Source organism: Vicugna pacos, chromosome 3 (assembly GCF_048564905.1).
Source record: "Vicugna pacos chromosome 3, VicPac4, whole genome shotgun sequence".
Lineage (NCBI taxonomy): Eukaryota > Metazoa > Chordata > Mammalia > Artiodactyla > Camelidae > Vicugna > Vicugna pacos.
The window spans coordinates 26,589,418-26,609,561 of record NC_132989.1 but is presented as its reverse complement, the minus strand read 5'-3'; the positions used below and the strand labels follow the sequence as shown (position 1 = coordinate 26,609,561).

Sequence of the window (20,144 nt, the reverse complement as noted above, 5' to 3'; positions counted from 1 at the left end):
ATGATGGGAAAATGCTATGATAAAACTATTGGAAACCTAATTTAAATTTTTAATGAGAGCTGCATACTTTAAGCTGTTCTCTAGGAGGACCTATTCTCAAACCCAGATCTGCCCACTCAGCCTTTGCCTGGGGGGAGGCGAGGCTGCGGGGCAGGTAAGAGGCAGCCCCTGGCCGCCTTCCTATTGAACGGGCCGCGTGTCCGCAGAAACAAGCTTCAGTGGTATCTGTTAATTATCTGCTGCTGAATCTGTAGTTTATGAAATGCTATTCACCAGACATCAAAAGCTGGAGCGTCATCTTGGTTATCTCTTTGAGGAACCCAGTTTATCCCTCTCACCAATCTGTGACATCAAAGATTCGGTTTCATTGCAGAATTGTCTGGCGTGATGGCGTCTGGCTGGCTCCCCTTGGGAAAGATTTGGAAAACACTGATGACTCAGAGCTCCTCCGAGGAGCATCTAACCCACCTTCCTCCTCCACAGGCCTTAGCCTGGCGAAGGAAGGCGGGGTGGGGTGGGGGGACCTGGCCCCATGGGAGGGAGGCTCGGAGGCCTTGGTGAGAAGGAAGTGGGCTCTGCAGAGATTTGGGACTAAGCCTCGCAGCTTGCCTGTGGGAGCAAGCCTCTCAACCCAGGCGGCGAGTGCAGGGTTTATTTGCTTGCTTGCCTTGCGTTTTCGGTCTTTGGTGATAGTTTTCATTGACTGGAGAGTGGAACTGCACTCCTTCCCTGAACTGACAGCAGGACTGGTTAGGGTCAGCTTTGATTCTGGTTCTCCCTTTTTCCACCCTTTCATTAGAGTGCCGTGAGGACCATTCCCCATCAGGTTCTTAGGTGAGAGTGTATTTCTGTTTGTTCTGCTTCCCTTGTTTTCCTTGCTGGAATACAGTTTGTTTTCCTAAAATATAAATATTAATTTGTATACATGTTTTTAAAACGAAGGACGTCAGTTGAATTTATTTGTAGACAAAAACGGAATGAATGATTGCTTCCCCGCTTGTTTTTCTACTCCCTGTTATTAATTTTGGAAGTTAAAAATCTGCGTTGTTGCTTCTCGTCCTAAGAATTCCCTTCTCACTAAATCATGCCACAGATGCAAAGTTTCAGTTTAATTTGGATTCTGGTATTATGCTTACGGAGGTAAATGAAGACCCTGGCTTCGTAAATCTTTTTTGTTTTTCCACTTTTATTTTTCCTTGTAGCTGGACTCAAAGTTTATGTCCATTTAGCTGACCTTTTCAATAGTAAGAGCTATTTTATAAGGCAGCAGAAGTGAAAGTTATCAGCAAGGCTGGGTAATGTAAAGTATTTATGAATGAACGTGCAAAAACCAATCTGGGGGTGTAAAATGTCGGGCTGTACTCAGGCAGGACTGCTTGTGACTTGAGCCTTCTTTGCAGTAAAGCATAATTCATGCTGCTGTTAGCCCTTAAAACAGGAAATAATATACCCATTTAACTTAATCACAATTTATATTACATGTGCATATTTCTAAACAAATGTTGTAGATGGAGAGTTTGGTAGCAATAATATTTATGAATTACACTTTTAGTTAGCAAAGGAAATGTGTGACCTCTTACATTTGGTTTGACATTTGAATTTGGTGTTCAGTGTATTTGACAGGGGTGATGGATTCTCATTAGCTCAACGTATAAACAGGAAATGCTTCCTTGGTGAACAGTTATTAATGTGGGACATCCCTGAATTTGAATTTTGAGTTGCTTATTCTGGTCCAGACTGTGAAACTTACTTAATTTCTCTCTTTAAGAAAATAAAAGGAAAAGGCAAGATTTTAATTTTGTGTCTAGCAAACTCGAGCAACATATGAATGCCAGGCTCTGAAAAACAAAATGGTTGATGGGTGGGCGGCAGGAAAGGCTGTGGCGGTTTGAGAGGCAGGGAGCAGCCCTGGGCGCGGGCGGCCCCCTCGTGGAGTTTGCTCGCCTTAATTTCCAAGTAAGATAACCTATAGGAATTAGAACATGACGTGGGGGCAGATTGGAGTAAGCTCATACTTAACCTTTACCCACACCAGGATTAAAGCAGTTTGGGCAAAACGGGAATCAGAACACATTTGTAGTGTGGCCTAAGACAGCAATTTAATTTTGAGTTTCCAGCCCGAACTTTCTGTTCTGCGCCGATACCACAAAACGGAAGCTGGAGGGAAAGGTGCGGGAAAGTTGGGAGAGGCATCTGATGGGAATGAGGGGAAACCAGGCCAGTGGGCCAGCTCCCGACACGGGCCTGGGCCTGTGCTCAGCCCCTTCTGAGTAATGCTTAGAATCTAATTAGAAGTCAGAAACCCGGAAAGTGAAGCTGGCAGGCCCTTAATCTGAATTTCAGGTCTTCACAGGAGGAAAGCAGCGTTTTTATTGTTGGAGGTCAAAGTTTAAATTTAGTTTATATCAGATTACCAAAATATGCTTTCGGTAAGGTTAGATTCTCATGCTCGGAGAGAGTCGGACTGTAATGAAAGCAAACAGGGCCAGAGATAATCCCATTACAGATGAACTCTTCACTCGAACCTCAAACATTTGGGAACCATAATAACACCATCTCGGCAAGAAGATAAAGGCTGAGCAGGCAGGAGCAGAGAGGGGAGCTCGCCCACCACCCTATCTAACATCCCCTCCTCACGGTCCCTGGAGCACACCCCGCCCCCGCCTTATCTTACGGCACTTGGATAAATGACTTATTTATTAATTAGTTTTTCTTCTGCTTCCGCTACTAAAATTTAAGCCCCTCGAGGATGGATTTTTTTTTTTCTATTCTGTTCACTACTGTTTACTCCTCGGGGTAGACCACAGCTTGGCTCATGAAAATCACTCACTAAACATTGGTTGAATGAATGAAGGGACCTCACTTCCTCTGAGCAGAAAGCAAAGATTTTTCAAATCAAAGAGGTTGAAACCAAGGTAGGGAGCCAGCCCCTTTGGGTTCTGAAAGAAGTGACGATTGCCCCAGGAGGAGGGTGCCATCATTCCTGTGGGTTCTGGGAGAGAAGCTGTGAGTCTGAGATAGGACGCTGCTGGCTCCAAGTCTGGGAGAGCGGGAGCCATACCTTGTACCCAGCTCCGGGTGCCCAGCAGCTGGCTGAGCAGGGCCAAGGCATACCTCCAGTCACAGACTGGGCAGGGATGGATTTGAACAATCTGAGGGCTGAGAAAAGGAACTGGCAGGGAGGGATGGGTCTCTCTACAGAGTCGGCCTTGCTATCCTTGAGGAGTCTAGAAGTGTAAGCCCCAGAACGTTCTCAGGCTTGAAATAAAGCATCACCGTTTTCCACCAAGGATGTGCCTGTGGGAAAATCACGCTCCTTCCTCATTCCTCCTTCAGCAATCACATGAAATAAGTGCTTATGCCGCCAATGAAAATACTGAAAGCAATTTGCAAGCTACCCTCTTTCCTCCTTCCCCATGGAAAATAATGCACAGCCTGTCCTCTTCCTTCTTCAAATACTCTCTTAAACATACTGGTATAGGTCACTATTTTCTTTTGGCCTCTCAAAACGAAACCTTGCTTATCAGTCTTGTAAACTCCAGATCCTGGCTTTTTCCTCCCAACTTCTGGTAGTGTTATCATTCTGCCAGACTCCAAGGAGGAAAGCCAGAGGCTTCTGCAACCAAGACCAACTGTGCAAACCAACATGAATCTGTCAGTTACTCACTGATGTGTCTGACAAAGGAGCGTGAGCCAGACAGAGCTGGTCGCTGCCCTCAAGCAGCTTAGATACCAGCTGGGAAGATAGCCACCACCGTCTGTGTGCTATCTTGTGAGTGGGGCGTGTTGACTTCACGTGCGTGGCGATGGGAACTGACCTGGGGTGGGCAAAAATGCTGCTCTGTGACCCCATAGGTGAGCCTGACAGGCCCCTGCTCCCTGGTGGGGCTCCCAGACTTCAGAGAGCCTGCCTTTGGCTCAGCACTTGGGGCACAGAGCAGTCTGGCTGTGAATCATTCCCTATGGAACTGGTCCTGTGAAGGGAAACCGAAACTTGTCCTTTGTAGAGGCCGTGTTCAGGCTGATGTGCAAACTCTCGTTAACCAGTGCCACCTTCTGAAGAAAAGGAGGTGCGGCAGGCGGAGCCCAGGAAGCATTGCTGAGCACCTACGGAGTGCCAGGCCCTTTCCTGGACTCTCATGACCAGGCTCACTCACAGCCAGGGACCTTTTCTTCGTACTGCTGCTACTCTTGCACTCCCTAATCCTCCGTTCATCCAAATCCTTTAGTTCTCAAAGCCTTGGAACCCTCCACCATGAAGCCCATCTTGAACACCCCAGGTCACGTCTGCTCCTGAACCTTTGTGGACTTCTAAAATTGATCTCTAAGGGTTTCATGTATTTTGTCTCCCTGGTCTCCCTGACTTGTCTGTGAGCTCCCTGAGTGCAGGGCAGTGCCGCCTCTCTGGCTACTCCATTGTATTAGTGCACCCTGTAGTAATTAGTACAGTCCCTCGTGTTAACTACTACACTTCATAGTGTTACTCAGTACACGCCATAGTATTAATTAGTACGCGCTACAGTACTAATTAGCGTGCTCTGTTGTATTTATTAAGCATGTCTTGGGGTTTGGCTGTCACTTCCCCTTTACCAATGAATTTTGGTTTTGGAGTGACTAAAAACTTTTCTACTTAAAAATACTAGAAAACTCATATATGTTTGCTCTAAAAAACTAATTCAGAGTTGTGTAAAGAAAAAGTTAATAGTTTGTGGGTCACACTTCAAATCCTGTTCCTCTGAGATTATCAATGCTAACAGTATATAGGGTAATTTCATCTACATCTTTCTCCATGCACAGACAAAGTTAAAACACACACACACACATACACACCTACTGAGATTTTAACTTTTCTCCTTTTTCATTACTTATTTATTTTTAAAACTAAAATTTGGCTCATGTGAAACACAGTACTCTAACTTGACATTGCTTTTCAATTAACACCACATCATAGTATTGCGTTAGCTAGTAAATTTGCTGGAAAAAAGCCTCCTTTATCAGTAAGGGACATAGGCAAATTCAAACCTTCTGACATGCGTGGATAACTTTCAAAATATATTGAGTAATATATTGGGGGCAGGATACAACTCAGTGGTACAGTGCATGCTTAGCATGCATGAGGTCCGGAGTTCAATCCCAAGTACTTCCTTAAATATAAATAAAAATAAACCTAATTGCCTCCCCCACCAAAATATATCTATTAAATATAAAGGAAAATAAAGAGATTCATTAATAAAATAATACATATTAAAGGACAATACATTATAATATATGAGTAATTAAAAATGGAAAAAATCCATCATAGTCTTTTTCTGTTAGTACATGGAAGTTGCTATTTATTCTTTTTTTCTATAAATAGCTGTATAATTTATGTTCGGTGGTATAAACATAACACAATTTAGTCAACACTTCAACTGATGGACATCTGTTTGATTCGGTTTTTGCCCTAACAGACAATGCTGCTATAAACATTCTTGTAGATATGCCCCGTAGAACATACTCCTGTAAGTGAGACTGTAGGCATTTAAAATTGTAATAGATGGTACTGGACATCTTTACTGAAGATTGTAGTATTTCATCAGACCCTAGCTATGAATGAGCACTCCTGTTCCCCACATCCTTACAGTACTGCGTCTTACTATTCTATTTTAGTTTTCTCAATCTGATGGTTCATATTTATTGTTTGAATTTGTATTTCCCTAACTACCAGTGAAGTTGCATATCTTTTCATTGCTTACTGGCAATTTACATTTCCTCTTCTCTAAACTGCCTTTTCATATCCTTTGCTTCTTTATCTATTCTTCCTTCTTTTTCCTCTTTATTTGTAGGAGTCCTTTATTAAAACACCATATAAACTCTGAGCCATAAGACTGCAAATTTTTCCACCCGTCTATTCTTTTAATTTTTGTCTATGATAAACCTGGCTACCTAAAAATGTAAAAACGTTTTGTTGCCACATATTAAAACCTCTGTTTTAATTATGGCCTCTGTTTTTTTATGTCTTCTTTAAGAAGACCTCCCTCCCCTGAATTTACATACACATTTTCTTAAATTTTCTTCTAATATTTTTTACAGTTTTATTTTTTCATTTATATCTTTAATCTGCTAGAAAGCCATGTATGGATATGATGTGCAGAGGAGCCTAGCTTTATTTAACAGGTGGTGTTGGACTGACTATCCATAGAAGCAAAAAAGCAAACCAAAACAGAACATCCTTTCCCCACTGCCTACGCCTGTGTCATATGGATATATTAGGTACCCAGTCATTGCTCTTCAAACTTTTCCTTTGGGGTGGAAGACAGCACCCATCGGCCCAACAACGTACAAAGAATCAACATGAACACGGGTTCCCTGCTCAGGTAAATCTCTCTTCTCTTGACATTTAGCTGTCAACAGGGAAAGGGGACGGCTTAGATTACACATTCTGAAACTTCAGGCCTACGTGAAACTCTCAAAGCAGCAAGTATCCCCTTCTTTTGGCTTGAGAAAATAAAAACGAAAGAACCAAATTGTGAATTATGACAACCCTAAGCAGTGCCCTAAATCACCAGGCTGCTTGCGTGCTGGTGACAACAGAGCCCTGGTATAAGAGGTCCTGGTCACAGGCACCCTTGTCCTCGGGAGGCTTGGGGGCAGTGTCTGTCTGGCTTTCTTTTCAGTATCTACTCCCGGGCTGAGATTTTCTTTAGGCCAAGTTTCAGCCTGGAGCAAATTTTTTATGGCTGTGAGCTAATCCCCTAGCAAACCCTGGTGTATATAGAAACGCTGACACAGTGCTAGCTCTGGTGATTCAACTGGGGCGGCTGGGCTATTTATGGCTCCCTGATGCCAATAGGGGATAATTCTGGTTTAATAGATTCCGTTTCTGTTGGGACGGGGATCCCACTTTTTCTCCCCAGTGGGATGGTGGAACTCCTTGCCCCAAGACCTGTGCGAGTGGGCAGCTGCCTGGGAGGAGGGCTGCTGCGGAGGCAGCTCGCGCGGCAGCGAGTTACAGCCACGGTGGGCTTTTCATCCTGGGATTGCAAAAGCCTTAGGAACAAATAAATATTTTCATCTCCTGTTTTGTCTCTGGGCAGAGGGCCCGAAAAGCATCTTGATTCTGCTCGGTGAAACTTGGGAGAAGAACTGAGGATGACTTAATTCCCGCTTCCTCTTCCCCTTTCTGCACTTCTTTCTTTGTACTGAGGACCTGCAGTAAATGCCCTGAGCAGCCACCGTTCGTGCGCGTGAGCCAGGCGGGGTTGTACTCTGGGGCCTCCCCAGAAGCTGAGGCAGTGCACAGGGCAGACCCCTCCTGAGACGGCTCTGCCTGTGCCCTGTGTGGGCAGCCCCCACACGGGGGCTGATGGGGCCATGGGATGGCTCTGGGACTGGCACCAGGGGGTCAGTTACCAGTTTGGGCTTCATTTCTGTTATCAGCAGGTAAGAATCTTCGGTTTCAGCTTGAGCTCTCAGAAAAGTGAGAAAGTACCTTATTTCCATTCCTCTCAACTCTCTCTCTGCTAGCTAGGGTCAGAATTTTTAAAAAATTGTGCTAAATAATTCATAATATAAAACTTGCCATTTTAGCCATTTTGAGGCATATAGTGTAGTTTCATTAGGTAAATTTATATCATGCAACCATCACCGCCATCCATCTCCGGAACTCTTCTCATCTTTCCCAACTGAAACTCTGTACCCATTAAAGAGTCTGATCCCTGGGGATGGACTCTTGCTGCTACAGAATGAGGAAGTCTGGAGCCATGAGCTCTGATGGCCTGGGGTGGGTGGTGGGCTGTTGGGAACTGAGCCTGCCAGTGCCATTTGGCCTGGTCCTTTCTTCACTCCTCCTTTCCCAGTGCCACCATTTCATTCTCACTGCTGTCCAGGGCCCTGTTAGGATGGCTCTCGGGGCCCCAATAAACAGCCACCTTCATACAGAAGGAAGCCTTCTTCACTATGTCAAGACTGTCCCAGCGACATTTGGAGGATTAGACAGGTAAATTCCATTTTCCTCATTTGGCAGAAAAGACTCAGAACAACCAGGGTAAGCAACCTGCCCAGTTACCAAGCAGCCGAGCTGGGGCTTGAACTGGGGCCGCTTGGCTCCACAGCCTGTGCCCTTAACCAATTCTGTGTTTTTATTGATAAGCTCTGGGGCTCCTGGAGTGATCCCCAGACCAAGAGGGTCATTCCAGGAGCACCAAGCATTGCTCGCAATTCAGCGCAGCATCCAGATCAGCCCCACCTAATTCGTGGCCTTTGAAGTCAGCGATGTCAAAAGCGGGACAGCCTTGTCTTCTACCAGCTTTTATGGGGCCTGTCAGGGGGATGGAAGCACTTAGAGATGGCAGGCAGATAAAGGATGGGCCGGGCTTGTCCTGATAAGGTGGCCCAGGACTGGGGGAGACACTGAAGCCGCCAGGGCTGTGGTTTCTGCATGAGAGTAAGTGTGATTTCTGGCAGAGCCGAAGAAGCTGTGAAGACAGGCTGGCGGCCACGGGATTTAGTGGTTTAGCTTTGCTGAAATCCTCAACTTCAAGGACTTCCCCTGGTGACTGAGTTTTGTCAGGCTAATTAAGAGCAAGCCCAGCCCTGCGGCCAGCTGAGCTCTGGGAAGAGAGGAGGGAGAGGAAGAGTGGGCGAGGGATGCCCAGATGGCTGGGGAGCAAGGAGCTGGTGTCAGCCCTGATGGACGAGGGCCCGCCCACGACTGGCAAGGCAGATGGTGAGGAAGGTCCTGGGGTGAGGGCCTGTTCTGCGTTTCACAGCTCCTCTTCCAGAAGCCCCCTTTCCCAAAGGCTCTGCCAGGCCAGCAAGCCCACCTGGGGCTGGGAGGAGCTGGGGACTCGAGCCTGGCGACAGGGGGCTTGAGCATCCTTGGATTCAGGGTTCATCTGTCATCTTGCCCTCAAACAGGAGCTCGGCTGGAGACTAGAACTTGGGGCGCGTCTTGCGAGGGATTGTGGGCTTGGAGCGAGGGGAGGAGACTGAGCGTGCTCCTGGGTAAAGGGCTCCTCAGGGCTCTCGCAGGGACATCCCTGTGATGCAGGTGTGAGTGAGAATACCTGCCCAGTGCCTGCCTACAGCACAGGGTCAGGAAATAGTCCTATTAACTAGTTTAATCCTCCCCAAGCCCCTGTGATGTGAGTTGGATACTGTTATTACCCCTGTCTTACAGCTGAGGAACCTAGGCTCAGAGAGGTTGCATAAGTTATCCAGTGACACACAGTGTATCTGAACCCATTATCTGACACCGGAGCCTAAGTTCTTCAGCACAGGTTATGGAACCGGCAGCAATGCCTGCCTGGCCATCTGCCCTCAGACAGGTGCAAAGAGACAGACCTGAGATGGGGCCCAGCTCACCTGTAGCCTGACTTCAGTTCCCTCAGCATAAGGGGACATCTGGTCACGAGCTGGGTTCCTCAGCCAGGGACATGACAGGAAGTGTGGAGGGGCCTTGAGAGCCCCACTGGCTGCCACAGGGTGCTGAGAGAAGATCAGTGGATAGCCCTTGAAGGCAGGGACCACGTGGAGAATCTGTGCTCACAACCCCGAGGGGCGGAACAACAAGCCAGGCAGTTCCTGCCACGGCTAACAGAACAGGAGTAAAGGCAGAGCCAGCTGACGGGCGAGTGGTGAGGGGTGAGGGGTGAGGGAGGGTTGCTGGTTGCTGGGAGCCCTTGCCTGGGATGGAGCCAGAAGGCTGGGCCTGGGAGGATGAGCAGGAGCTGGAGGGCAGCCCCAAATAAAGAAGATCCTTGCTGCTGGGCAGAAGAGCCTAGTAGTGTGTTGGGTTAAAATCCTGGCTTTGCTATATGCAAACTTGAGCAACTTAACCTCTCTATGCCTTTCCTCATCCGTGGGCATAATAATAATAGTACAGGTGGCATGTGATTGTTTTGAAGACCAGATGAATTAATGCAGACAGAAAGCTGGGTCTATCCTCAGTAAACTGTGAGGTGACCCTGCGGGCTCTGGACTAGCTACTAGTCTCCTCGCTGAGAAAGATGAGCAGGCACACCCTGGGCAGAGGTGGGGGAAGGGGGCCAGCTGCTCGGTCTGGGGGTGGGCAGGCCACCCTTGCCTTTCTGGCCTGGCTCCCTGGCCTCCTGCCCTTTCACATGGGCCTTCCCGGGATGACATGTCAAGTGTTGTCAAAGAGAACATTGCCCAGGGTTGGTGGTGTTGCTCCAACTTGACTAAGAGTTGAAGATTGTGGAGAACACTATCCCAGACAGTGGAGAGATGCTTACTTCATTGAGCACACAGTCTTTGACTGGTCTTTGTCCTCCTTGTGCAAGGCACTGAGCTAGGCTCTGGGAGAACAGCCAGTCATGGTCCTTGCCCTCAAGGAGCTCATGGTCAAGTGAGAAGACATTCATTCATTCATCCCCTCAGCACCCATTTTCTGAGCATCCACTCTGTGCCAGGGACCTCTCTAGACACTGAGAACCCAGCAGAGAACAGGACAGTCAGCTCCTGCCCACAGGCTAGACTGGTGGTTGGCATTTCCAGGGTGGCATCAAGATGCCTTTGGTCTGGAGTGACCACAGTGACCCTCAGTTACTACATGCTGGGCATTGGGAATCCACTGGTAGAAGGTATAGCAGAATGGTTAACGGCTGGGTCTCTGGGATCAGACAGCCTGGGTTTGCATCTTAGCTCTGCCGTTTACTAGCTGTGAGACCCTAGGCAAGTAACTTGACCTCTCTAAACCTGTTGTTTGTCTGTAAAATGGGAATACTAATGATACATTCCTCCCAGGGTCATGGTAAAGATGGAATGAGATGACGTGTGACAGGCTGTCAGTCCACTAGCACATCTCCCTGTTAGGACCTCTGTCATTTTGCTCTGCCCTGCTTTTAGGTATTCACATGAGACCCTGGGAAGACTCTCCTCTCCTCCTGGTTGAATACAGAATTTAACATCCAAGTACCATTAGAAAAGTCACAAGCATAATTCTGGTTCAAGGCTAACTAATTTCCTTACTTTATAAGTAACCCTTAAAAATCAATTAGAAAAAGGCCGACAACCCAATAGAAAGATGAGTAAAGACTTGAGCAAGTAGTTCATAGAAAAAGAAATAAAAATAACTTATAAGCAAATGAAAAGAAGTTCAACCTTATTTACATTAAAAATAAAGTCAGTTAACATAGCAAGATAGAATTTGCACCTTGCAAGCTGGTGAAGGTTTAAAAGTTTGCCAATACCTTTTATGGGGAAGGGTGTGGGGAAGCAGGCACAGTCACACATAGTGGGCAGGGCGTATGTGTTGGTGTGAGACCTTTGGGGAAAGTTTGGCTGTTCCTATTAAAAATGCACCATCCTTTCAACTTAGCAATTCTACATGGAGGGATTTATCTTATGGGCATATTAATAAATGAATGCTGTGACACCCATTTAAGGACATTTACTACATCCCTATTTATAACAGAGGAAAAAAAGTGTAGAGAACTATAAACATCCACCAATGCAGGACTGATTAAACTAAGGTACATCTATATGGTGGAAAACCCAGCAGCCGTTACAAAGAACATGGGAGCCTATAATGTATTTTGAAGATCTTAACATATTGCCAAGATACATTAAATAACTACAGAAAAAGGAAAGTGCAGAGCAATATGCACAGCGTACTCTCATTTCAATTAAAATAAATAAAAGACGTGCCAATATACGTGTTTCTATATACACACAGAATCTACCCCAAGGAATGCATTAGAAACTATTCACAGTGATTTCCTTTAGCCAAAGGTCCTGGGAGCCTGAGCAGGCAAGGGGGAATGACTTACTGTTCATCCTACCTTGTTGCGTTGTCAGAATTTTTTTAAATACACATAAATTACTTTTATAATTGTAAAATAAAAATCAACTAAATTGAAGCAAAATTGAATCAGTTAAAACATTTGTAGTTAAAAGATGAAATCCTGTTCCAAGTTTTTTGTCTGTGTTTTTGTGTTTGGACTGATACAGTGTTTTTCCTCTGAAATCCTCCTAACTAGCTAAAAAATGGCTTTCAGGCATGGTTACCCATTTAGATGGTTCAAACATAAACCAGAGGCCTGCAGTGCTTCGATGAAGGTGAAGCAGAAAGCCCAGGGGTTGAGTCTGACCTAGCTGGTAGGCGGATTTCCCTCTCCTCCCTGAGTGCCTGAAGAATTGGTGATTTGGTCCAGTGTTCTTATCCCTCCGTAGAATCAGAATTCAAAAGCGCCGAGGGCAAGGCCTGAGGTTCTCAGTGCATCCTTAGAACCAGCCTCATCGCTGTACTAGTTAACAGGTGTTCTCCTGGAGAGAAACCACACAGACAGGTGGTCTTGGAGGAGGTATGGCTAAAATGAGTCCTCTGAATGGTTAAGCAAATCTGTGTGTTTCCTGTGAGGGCCACTATTAGGACAACTTTCATGTGTACACAACTTGGGACACAATCTATCCTCTGTCTGTCCTGAGTCCTTGGTAGCTAGATGGGGCTCCCTCAAGAAGTAGTTTGAGAGGTAGGAGCTTTTGGAACAAACAGCACACAGAGCTGACCTGTAGCTTCTAATAATGATTCAGAAATCAGAACGCCCGCGGTTTTTCCTCCCTCATTCCTCCTCACCCCTTCCCCTTCCTTTCCTTTTCCTCCTTATTTTGTCCCCTTTACAATTTTTGTTAGTTTTTGCCTTAAGTTTCACTCAAGAATAAAAGTTCTATTTACAGATAGAGTCAGACATGACTAGAAGCCTCGTATAACACAAACACATGCACATGGATACCCTCCACCCCGGTCCTGGGCATCTACCCTGCTCCTCCCACCCCACTTTTTACTTCTTAGGGGCAACTGTTTTTAGTCATTGAGATAATTCTTTTGATATTTAGATATTTACCTCTGTATCTCTAAATAATGTACTTATGCTGCTTGAATTTTTCATTTTTGGCATCGTCTGTTGACTTCTCACTGTGGAAGATGAGGATTTAATTCTTTTCATCTCCACCTGCACTTCGCATCTCCCATCTTTCCAAAATAGTTATAGCATAATTTTATTAGATCAGTGCTTGGTGATTAAATTATTGTGACTCTGAAAACACTATTCACAGCTGAGCTATGACTTATACTTTCCTGATCAACATTTCCCCTCTAGAGTCAATTACCTTTCTCCTCCCCTCTGCCCAGTTTTTTTTTAAATTATATGTCACTAATTCAACACCAAACTCTCCCCTTGTTGAATAAAATTTGTCTCAAAGTTTTTTTCACAAACCTTATTCTATCAATTCCATCTTCATGAGGAAATTCTCCTGGAACCTCTGAACTTGGTCGGATGCTTTCTAGATCTGCTGTGCTGATTTTCTTTAGAGTTTCTTTATTAACATCTTGGACATTCCCTTGGCTTCTCTTTCTGCTGATCGTCTGTTTCCTGGATCCCATATCCTCCTCTTTCTTGGGTTTCTTCTTCCCTTTGGTGGAGCACATTTTTCCCCATTACTTATAAAGAAGTAAGCAGAGATGTGTGTGTGTGTGTGTGTGTGTGTGTGATCTTGAATGTTTGAAAATGTGTTTATTCTATCCTCATGCTTGCTTGATGGTTTGGCTGGGTATAGAATTCTAGGTTAGAAATAATCTCTCAGAACTTTGATGGCCTTGTGCCATTGTCTTCATGATTCCAGTCTTGCCAAGAAGGCCATTATGTGAAATCTGTTTCTCTCGCTTCCCCTCTACTATAGAAGGTTTTCTTTGTCCCTGTTGTTTTGAGATGTCATGACGTAGTTCCTTGGTATGGATGTATTTTTACTCATTGTGCTGGGCACTTAGTGAGTCTTTTCTGTCTTGAAACTTGTGTCCTTCACTTCTGGTTATTACTTGTGACAATTGTCTCCTTGGTTATTTCCACTCTCATTCGCCCCTTTCTGTGGTCTACCTCCCCACCCACCCCCTGAAACACCTGTTATTTAGATGTACATCTACTGAACTGTTTCTCCAAGTCTCATATTTTTCTATTTATCATCTTTTTAATCTTCTATTTTCTAAGCTATTTTTCATCTTTGAAGTTTTTATGCATTTTATTTTTGATTTTTAAAGAAATTTCTAAGAACTGTTTCTTTTTCTAGACATTCCTTTAAAAAATAGCATCATGTTCTTGTTTCACAGATGGAATATCTTCTCTGAAAATATCATAGTTTCACTAAACTTTTCCTTCTGTTTATTTTGGTTTCTGTATTTACATCATATAATTTCCACAAATGCCTGGTTATTCTTGATAAGTCAGTTATAACTTGATAACTGGTTACTCTTAAATGTCTGCTCACATTTAGGAGTAGAGGTAATTAAAAAGCTGACTTGAACGCTGTTTCACTTTAGGTGGGGCTGTTTCAACTATGAACTTCATGTAGCACAATCTAGCTGGGCTGTTTTCATAGGGAATCCTTGATGTTGGTGTCTTTCGGACTTTTTTTTTTATTGCACTAATCAGACTATTCAGAGAAATTATTTCCAGTCTTCAGGCTTCAGGATATATGTTCGGCTCTCAGCATTCAGGGAGCTTAGGCAGGGAAGAAGGCTAGCCGTCTCCTTATTCAGTATGTCTGTTACTAGTCTGCTCAGGCTGTCATACACAATACCACAGTCCGGGCAGCTTAAGCAACAGAAACCACTTTTCTCACTGTTGTGGAGCCTGGAAGTCCAAGATCAAGGGTTGGTTTCTGGTGAGGCCTCTCTTCCTGCCTTTCAGAAGGCTGCCGTCTCCCTGTGTCCTCATGTGGTCTTTCCTCTGTGCACACGAAGAAGGAGAATGCTCTGGTGTCACCTCTTCCTCTCCTCATGAGGACAGCAGTCCTATTGAACAGAGCCCCAACTTATGACCTCATTTAACCTTAATTACCGTCTTAAAGGCCCCACCTCCACTTGGAGGTGAGGCCTTCAACCTGTGAATTTGGGAGGGGTACAATTCAGTTCATAACAGTATGTAAAATTTCACTTAATCATTCTGTTTTCATTCTGATACTTTGACCTTCAGCTGTGTTTGGTGATCTCAAGACTGTTTCATCTTCTCTATCAAATAATCTTTGAGCCTATTGCTGGAGCGGTGACGAGGCTGCTACCTGGCTACAGTGAATGAGGATGGGTCTCTGAAGGCTTAGCAGTTTCTTAAATGGATTATAAAGCAATCCTCCTTTTTAAAAATGCACGTGCACCCCCCACTTGCAGAGGTAATGTTGCTGCCATTTCCTGACTGGCTGGTTTTTGGCTTTTGTTACTGTTGACTTAGGACTAAGTTTTTCAGATCTGCTGAATTGGTTACCACTTATCCAGCTTCCCAAATGTCCTTGCTGTTGTAATCTCTCCTGTTCTGTCTGTCCATGGGGATTATGCCATAAAAACATATTTTTGTTGTCAACTCATGGGGTTTCTGTAAGGAATAGAAGTGAATACATGTTTGTTTCATTGCCCATCTTTAACTGGATGCCACATGTCTCCTTCCCTTGAAAGCCCCTGGAAGCCCATCTGAGTTCTTTTGATTCCCAGCCCATTTCTTCCCCAAGTCTGGTGTTTTCACAAAATGTCTCTATTGCATCTAAATGTGTTTGATTTTGATGCATTGATCAATTTTTAAGGACAAATAGTCTGACATCAGTTGACCAAAAGATAAGGAGCAAACTGAGCTCATTTCAAGTATGCAAACAATTTCAGTAAACTCAGAAAGTGATTTGTACTTTGAGTTGAGCAAAGCCTCCACATTTTCCTGAACACCATTCCCCTACATTTTAAAATTTGATATATTTCTAGGGGGATCTAATCCATATATTTCCAATTTTTTTTTGCTTTTAATACAGCATAATGTTATTTCATAAAACACTATTTAAGTCAACATTTTTATTAGCTTTTTTCTTAGGTAAGTCTTTTTCCTTAATTTTTATTTAGAATCATTTTTTTTCAAAATTTTACAACCACCAAGTTAAATTGAACCCCCAAAGATCTGAGTTTCACTTGAGTTTTGACTTTTGTTGGGCTTTAATGAGGGCAAACCCATGTTTTCTAAAATCTGGCGGGTTCTTCCTATGTTTCCCGGCTGAGCAACTCTGCACTCAGAATCCACTCCACAAAGCATCTTACTCCATGATAATTTGGGCCAGACAGAAGATTCATACCTACAGCATATCTCCTGTTGTGGTCACATGCCATTGAGTCGAACAGAGGAGAAGGTGGTATGCCCCTGCCTGTGGAGTTCACAGTGTGGTTAGGGAAAGGAGGGAGGAAAGAGATGGTCTATCATTTCTTCACTACTTACTACGTGCCATTTAATGGACTAGTCATCTTGCTGTGATTGTCCTACATAAACCTAAAGATACACATGTATTTTATCTAAACTTAATCCTCATAAAACGTCTTCAGGATAAATGTAATTATTATCCCTATTTACAGAATAAGGGACTGAGACTCCAGGTATTACTGATCTTGCCCAACATTACACAACTAATAAGTGGTAGAGAGGCTGGCTGAGAGTGCTGGCAAGATTCCAACATACGAAAAGCAAGAAGTTGATTAGGTTCCTGGTTTGGAGTGAGTGCTCAGTAATGATTATGGAATTAATGTAATGGTGCCAAAGACACATACTGTAAGACTGAGAGAAGATTTATGAGGGCTGCCACCATTAGGGAAGATGTCCTAGAGGAGACTGTTATCCCAAATCCATCTCAATCTGCACTGCTGTCACATCTGCCCAAGTTACCATCATCTCACCTGGATGCCTTCTAGAGCTTGCCAACTGCTTTTCCCACTTTCCTTGCTCCATTACTGTCCATTCTCCACATAGCAGCCAGCTTGATTTTTTTAATTCAAAGTAAAATTTACCTACGGTGAAATGCATACAACTTAAATATGTAATCTAATGAATTTTGACCAAATGTATACACCTGCGTAACCAACACCACAACCAAAACGTAGAACATTTCCAGTACCCTTTGTTCCCTTTTGGTCAGTAACTGCCTCTGATAGGCAACTATAATTCTTAGTACTATAACCATACATTAGTTTTGAGTTTCATATAAATGAAATCACACAGTATATACTCATTTGTGTGTGGTTTCTTTCATTCAGAATAATGTTTGATACATCCATGCTGTTCTGCGCATTAGTAGTTCATTCTTTTTAAATTGTGAAATAGTGTTTCAATTGTATAAAAATATCACTATTTATTGGTTTTCTTGTTGAAGGAGATTGGGTTGTTATGGTTTGGTGCTATTGTGAATGAAGCTGATACAAACATTCTTGTATAAGAGAATTTATGGACATATATTTTTATTCTTTTACATGGGCAAGAGTGCAGTTGCTGGGCAAAAACAGATACATATTTAACATTTTAAGAAAATGTAAAAATGTTTCCACAGTTCTTTCACTATTTCACACTTCCACCAGCAACATTTGAGGTTTCTCTTTGTTCTGTTTCCACTAGACACTAGAACGGTGAGAATAAAAAAGACAACACCTAGTGTTGGAGAAGCAGAGGTGCTGGAATAATTGGATACTGATATGGGGAAAATATGGCTTGCCCTATTACCCATTTCAAATTAATATCTGTGTATGGTGTGAGGTAGGGGTCAAGATTTATTTTTTCCCATATCAATATATGATTGTTCTAGCATTTTTATTATTATTTTATTATCTAGCACTATTTTTATAAAAAGCTTTGCTTTTTCAATTGTATTGTCTTGGCTCTTTCGCCAAAACTCATATATATATGAATCTGTTTCTGGGTTATCCACTCTATTCCATTGATATATTTGATGATCTTTATGTCAACACTACACAGTCTCAATTTTTTACAATTATTATTTTTTGTTTTTTAATATTTTATTTATTATTGTATTACTTAATTATTTTATTTTGGTGGTGGGGGGAGGTAAGTAGGTTTGTTTATTTTTAGAGGAGGTACTGGAGATTGAACCCAGGACCTCGTGCATGCTAAGCATGCACTCTACCACTTGAGCTATACCTTCCCCCCTAAAATTTTTAACTGAGGTATAAATGATATATTAGTTTCAGATATACAACATAATGATCTGTTATTTGTATCTGTTGCAAAAGGATTACCACAATAAATCCAGTTAACATCATCACTATACATATTTACAGATGTTTTTCTTGTGATGAGAGCTTTCAAGATCCATTCTCCTAGCTACTTTCAAATATGCAGTACAATATTATTAACTATAGTTACCATGCTGTACGTACATACCTGTGACTTACTCATCTTATAACTGAAAATGTGTACGTTTTGACCCCCTTCACTCAGTTCACCCCCCCAACCCCACCTCAGGCAACCACCAATTTGTTCTCTATGTCCATGAGCTTGGGTTTTGTTTGATTTTTAGGTTTATATACAAGTGTGATCATATGGTGTTTGTCTTTCTCTGTCTGACTTATTTCACTTAGCAAAATGTCCTCAAGTTTCATCCGTGGACTTTGTTACAAATGACAAAATTTCCTTCTTTTTTAATGGGTGAATAATTTTCTGGTGTGTATGTGTGTGTGTGCGTGTGTGTGTGTACACACATACACAAACATCTATATCACATTTTGTTTATCCATCTCCTGATGGGCGTTTAGGTTGTTTCTGTGTTGGCTATTGTAAATAATGCTGCAATGAACATAAGGGGGCATATATATTTTTGTGCTGTTGTTTTTATTTTCTTCAGATGAACACTCAGAAGTAGAATTGTTAGAGCACATGGTAGTTCTACTTTTAATTTTTTGAGGAACATTCATATTGTTTTCCATGGTGGATGCACCAGTTTACATTCCCACCAACAGTGCACAAGGGTTCCCTTTTTCCCTCATCCTCATCAACACTATTTCTTGTCTTTCTGATAATAGCCATTCTAACAGGTGTGTAATGATATCTCACTATGGTTTTGATTTAAATTTCCCTGAAGATTAGTGATACTGACTTAATTATCATAGCTTTATGGTGGTTCTTAGTATCAGATGATGTGAGTCCTCCAAATTTGTCCTTTGTAAACATCATTTTGGCTATTCTAGCTCCTTTGAATTTCCAAATAACTTTAGAATCAGCTTGCCGATATCAACAAAAGAGTTTTCTGGGATTTTGGTTGGGGTGGTGTTGAATCTATAGAACAATTTGAAGAGAATTGACACCTTAACTGTACTGAGTCGTCTAATTCATTAACCTGGTGTAGCTCTCCATTTATTTAAGATTTTTAAAATTTCTCTCCTATTTTGTAGTTGTCAGTGTAGAGATCTAAGACATTTTAAAATTGAATTTATTCCTAAGTATTTTGTGCTTTATGATGCTATTTAAGTAGTATTACGTTTTAGATACCATTTAAAATTGTTTGGTACCAGAATATAGCAATGCGATTGATTTTTGCAGTGTGACTTTTACACTGTGACCTTGCAAAATCTCCCTATTAGTTTTAGTAGTGAGTTTTGGGTGGTATATGTTTTACAGTTTGCCATATAAACAATCATATCATCAGAGACAGTTTCACTTTTTTCTAGTTGATCTTTATGCCCTATTTATTTGTTTACTTATTTATTTAGCTTTATTGCACTGAAAAGATCTCCACTATAGTGTTGAGTGGAATTAGTGAGAGTGCATATCCTTGTTCTCTATCTTAGGGAAGAAACCTTCCAGTGTTTCACCATTAAATAAAAAATTAATACTGTTAGCTATCATTTTTTCAGAAGTACTCTTTGTAGTAGGCAGTCTCTTAGATGTTGCCCAAAGTTTCTCACCTCCTTTCATTCACACCTTGTGTAATCTGTTTCCCTTGAGTGTGGACTGGGCTTATTGTCTTGCTTCTAATAGAATATAGCAGGAGTGATGGAATCTAACTGTGAAGTTTAGGTCATAAAAAGACTGTGGCTTCCATCTCAGGGTTCACTGTCTTTTGCTAGCTTGCCCTGGAGGAAGCCAGGTGCCTTGCTGTGAGCTGCCCTATGGCGAGTTCCATATGGAAAAAGACTGAGGGAGGTTTCCATCCAGCAGTTAACTGAAGAACTGAGGTTTTCCGTTTAATAGCCCAGGAGAAACTGAATCCTGCCAACAGCCATGTGAGTGACCTTGGAAGTGTAGTCTCTGCCAGTTGCATCTTCAGAGGAGACTGAGCCCCAGCTGACAGCCTGACCACAACCTTATGAGAGACCTTGAATCATAGGCAGTCATTTAAGC

The 20,144-nt window shown here is 42.9% G+C and overlaps 1 protein-coding gene and 1 long non-coding RNA gene across 5 annotated transcripts in view; one reads left to right on the top strand and one right to left on the bottom strand.

Annotated features, from left to right (window-relative positions):
- The window catches only part of CATSPER3 (cation channel sperm associated 3), a 335,119-nt gene that overhangs the window by 262,723 nt on the left and 52,252 nt on the right, over positions 1–20,144 (top strand). The window lies entirely within an intron of this gene.
- LOC140689466 (uncharacterized) lies at positions 1,167–13,735 on the bottom strand. Its single transcript, XR_012064443.1, has 2 exons — positions 13,218–13,735; positions 1,167–1,428 (listed from the first exon to the last, which is right to left on the bottom strand). It is a non-coding gene; the product is annotated as an uncharacterized lncRNA (long non-coding RNA).